The following is a 4,550-nucleotide window of genomic DNA, read 5'->3' on the forward strand; positions in this document are numbered from 1 at the left end:
TTTATTGAGTAAAATATTTCGAAGTTAATTAGTCGTCGTGTTTCTTGGAATTGGCTGGTTAGGCTCTGTTGCCGCAGTCATCGCCATCGACCATTGCCTTGGTGCTACAGACACTGCGCTGGTTCGATCTCTGCTGCTAGCTTCCACTGCCGATGGTTAAAATGCGTTAATTGTACGACTAATGTCTTTTTCAGAAAAGCGTGCCAAAGATGAAATTGTTTATTAAAAACGGGTTCCATCAGAAGTCTTGAATGGTATTTTTTTTTTTTTTATGACGTCGGTAATATTTGCATTGGATACAGTGAATTCGGGTTCGATTTCTAAATGTTTTGTGTCTGCCAAATTTTCCTGCTACAGGAACCTCCTGCCAATGTAACGATGAATTCACCAACAACGGTGAATTAAACGAAACGAAAATGTCGCAGGAAGTGTGTAAAGGAGTATGCATTAGAAAAGAGTGAATGCAAGACTAATCATGATTTCAAATTTTGCCACAAGGCCAGAAATTTCGGCGGGTGAGTAGTGAGTCAATTACATCGATTCCAGTTCTCTTATGGTACTTATTTTATTGACTCTGAAAAGATGAAAGACAAAGTCAACCTCGGCGGAATTTGAACCCAAAAAGTCAAGACAGACGAAAATGCCGGTAAGCATTTTGTCCGGTGTGCTAACTATTCTACCAGCTTGCCACCTTCAATGCAAGACTAATAGTGCCAGTTAAATTGCATTGTTGACGAGCTGGTGATGTAACTGAAAACAGCTGGAATACTGACAGAAGATGTATTCCGTGCATACTGCTGAGTTGTCTTATGCGTGGCGTATTGTACAAGCTCATGATACGAAAATCAGTAAAACCAAGAATGTGACAAGAAGAAAAAAAAGGAAGAAAATTTGCAAAAGAGATCAGAATTGTGGTTGAATGTTAGACCAGAGTATAATTTGTTTCAAATTTTGTCACAATTGCAGCAACGTTTTTGGGGAAGGGATTAGTCGATTTGATCGATCCCAGTACGCAACAGGTACTTAATTTATCAAACCCCACAAAGGAAGAAAGGCAAAGTCGACCTCAGTGGAATTTGAACTCAGAACGTAGCGACAGACGAAATACTGCTAAGCATTTCGCCCGGCGGGCAAACGGTTCTGTCAGCTCACCGCCTTAGAACAGTATAATTGCTAAAATACAAGGAAAGATCTGATGAGAATACTTCTATGTACGTGAGCCAGCTAATCGCAGTGAAATCCATAACTGAGTGAGCGATTGGCTGGTGCGTAATCGTTTCTATTTAAACCAGAGAGTCGATGGTTGTATATTGACGTGAATTTGAAGACGAGTTATGCAGTCTATAGAAGTAGGTTAGTATAGTGAAACAATTTAGGTATTTACGAGCTTAGGAATAAAAGCTGCCGAAACAGGCCAGCATCTTTTAACCATAGTAATTTTAAATATACTACTAACAATGAATATGTTTACTACGTGCATGCTGTGCGTGCTCTGGGTGCTTGTGTGCATGTTAAATGTATGTGAATGTATGCTTATCGAAGTGTGTGTGTTGTATACGTGAGTAGAAAGAAGCCGAAACCAATTCGGAAAAAGATAAAAATAATCTTGAAATAAAAAAAAACCAGTCATTTTATGTTTGTTTGTTTTTTTACTTTATTTTATTTTTAAAAAAATTAACAATTCGAACTGACAATCATGAGATAGTGAGTTCGATTCCCAAACAGAGCTGCTTGTTGTGCTCTCGAGTAAGACTCTTTATTTTACGTTTCTCCAGTTCACTCATATGTAGAAATGACTTTGCAGTGTCAATGATGCCAAGCTGTATCGGCTTTTGCCTTTCCCTTGGATAACATCGGTGGTGTGGAGAGGGATGACTGGTATGCATGGGCAACTGCTGGTCTTCCATAAAGCAACCTTGCTCAGATTTGTACCTAGGAGGGGAACTTTCTCGGTGAAATCCCATGGTCATTAATACCTGAATTTGGATCTTTACCCTATTTGAACACACAGAAACATCTTATCGGTATGTTGGTAACCCCGAAGAACAGAATAGTGCGCAACCTAAACTTCAAACACCTCGCCGAGAGCCCTCTCCAAAGAATATTATGCATTTTGGCAAGTTCAAATATGAGATGTTGGATCAAGTATAACAGTAATCGCCCTTGTGTGTTTCTTGGAGTCTGCTGATTAGACTGTTGTTAGAAACAAGACTGTGGAAACCAATGGTATCCTCTCCAAGGAAATAGTAATTGCGAGTGGAGTGCCTCAGGGAAGTGTTACGAGGCCACTGCCGTTTATGGTAGCTCTTTTGGACATACCGTGCCATCAGTTAAACAGACAACTACACTTACTAGCTATACCGACGACACAAAAGTAGTAAAAGGCAATCAAGAAACCTTTCATCTACAGAAAGACCTAGATGTCACAGATAAACGGGCCGAAAAAAACAGCATACAATTTAATCTAAGAATATTCCAAGCCTTCTACTATCAGCCAGTTTTCGCTAACATTCTATCTATATCTTTTCAGTATGATAAAAGTAAATCTTTTGGTCTGTTTTGTAACAATGAAATGTATTTCATCCTGTTCTCAGAGAATCCTCTTGTAAACACGTTTATAGAATGCGTTTATCGTTGCAAATATTGGCAAAAGCATACCTTTAGTTCCTATAAGTGATTTCTACCATTCTATAAAATTCGACCTGTCTTCTTACATTTCGCTTTCACTAAATATATCTACTTCCAAGCCTTCTAATTCACCTATCGCTCTATATCTCTCCACTATTAGTTTTTTGCTAATTTCTTTCTTTCTCCTCCTTCTCTTTCTATAAACTACCTTTGACGTTATATCTACTAACGGTTTTCTGAAAAAAAAAAAATGCTAGCGTTCCCTTTATCATATACGCAGTCATCACATTCTGTTAAAATTTCTTATTGATATGTTTGGTTTCTTTCTTCCCCTGATGAGAAGATTGCATTGTTTTACACCATTTTATTCCTTCTGGAATAATACCAATGTTTTCTTCGAAACATATGTCGGAAGTAAAAAGATTTGAATAACACCTGCGTTTATATATATATGTATGTATAAGATCCTACAGGGCTTGGTATTAAAGTTTCGCTTCAAGTGTTTTACCTGACCCCGAACCGAACGTCCCTGCACTGTTCCAAGTGTCCCACCCTTCTCCTCTAGAGTGAGAACTATGTACTGCAAGAGTTTGGAATTCAAATGCCCAGAGGTATTTAAAATTTAATCTAAACATATGAGAGATCTGCATAGGGTAGATGATTTCAAGAAACATCTTGTCCTCCCGCTGAAACGAGCCCCGTGAGGCTGAGTAGCTGCTTTAGTAAATGTCGTTAGCCATTTTCCGTGGCAACACCATCGCGGTGATTACCGCTGGTCGCGATTGAGCACCTCACTAGTTCTGGGACATGTAGCCCATTGTTCCCTCTGCCTCCATCTTCCGCTGTTTTACCCACCTTTTTTCCTTTTCTTTCCTATCTCTCTTTTGTCCTGCTTCTTTGCATTTTAATGTCCAAATAAAATAAAATAATAAATAATCAATTACTAGAAATCAAGGGAGACAAGCAATATTTTATGTAAAACTTTTGATTTAATTTTTTCGATGCACATTCAACCTTTATATAACTGAACATGTCAGCATTACCGACAGTTATTGCAAGGGAGATAATCATTTCTAGACAAATCAGAATATATATAAAGATACATAGAATGTGTTTATTTAATATTTTTCCTATTCATTACAAATATGCTTTAACCATCAGCCTTGAAATCATCAGACTTAACACGGTTAAAAATTTTGGTAGCAAGTTTGAGAAAAAGAGACCCGCGGCATCTCAAGCAACTCTTGGAAAACTCTTCCAATATAATATGAAGAAATGATCACAGGTCTTATTAGTTTGATTTAGAGCCTCTCTTTTTAACGGTGAAAGTTATTTTCTCTTTCGTTGTATACTCTCCATTTCCAGACACGAATGCTGAAGAAAAATCTCCTCTGACGTGCCTTTTCTTAGAAAGCGATATTGAGAATTCTTCTATTTCGTCTTTTTCCAAAGCGATGTCCAGAGCTTTCGACGCTGAGACCAGAGACATTTTTTAGCAAGTAATTGTTTTCGGATATTTCTTCTGGTGACAGATGATATACGGATATATCTGAAACGATAAATTAATTGTAGTACTATAGAAATATGCTCAAATAATACAACCGTATGTTGTGTTGAATTATTGGTTTCAAATTTTGGCACAAAAACAGCAAGTTTTACCCCCTCTTTACTTTTTCTTTCTTTTCCTTTCATATCTTTCTTGCCTCTTAGTATTCAAATGTTCCAATAAAATAAAATAATAAATAATCAATTATTAGAAATCAAGGGAGAAGAGAACCACGTGGTTCCGGGTTCAGTCCCACTGTGTGGCACCTTGGGCAAGTGTCTTCTACTATAGCCTCGGGCCGACCAAAGTCTTGTGAGTGGATTTGGTAGACGGAAACTGAAAGAAGCCCGTCGTATATATATATATATATATATAT

At 37.7% G+C, this 4,550-nt stretch overlaps 1 long non-coding RNA gene across 1 annotated transcript in view; it reads right to left on the reverse strand.

The window, feature by feature from the left end:
• Positions 1-3,716: 3,716 nt before the first annotated feature.
• Positions 3,717-4,550, reverse strand: part of LOC128250605 (uncharacterized) — an 8,609-nt gene continuing 7,775 nt past the window's right edge. The window contains exon 2 of the long non-coding RNA XR_008266633.1: positions 3,717-4,177. This is a non-coding gene — a long non-coding RNA (uncharacterized LOC128250605). The remainder of the gene's footprint in view (positions 4,178-4,550) is intronic.

The sequence above is a fragment of the Octopus bimaculoides genome, chromosome 23, assembly GCF_001194135.2.
Source record: "Octopus bimaculoides isolate UCB-OBI-ISO-001 chromosome 23, ASM119413v2, whole genome shotgun sequence".
NCBI classification, from domain to species: Eukaryota; Metazoa; Mollusca; class Cephalopoda; order Octopoda; family Octopodidae; genus Octopus; species Octopus bimaculoides.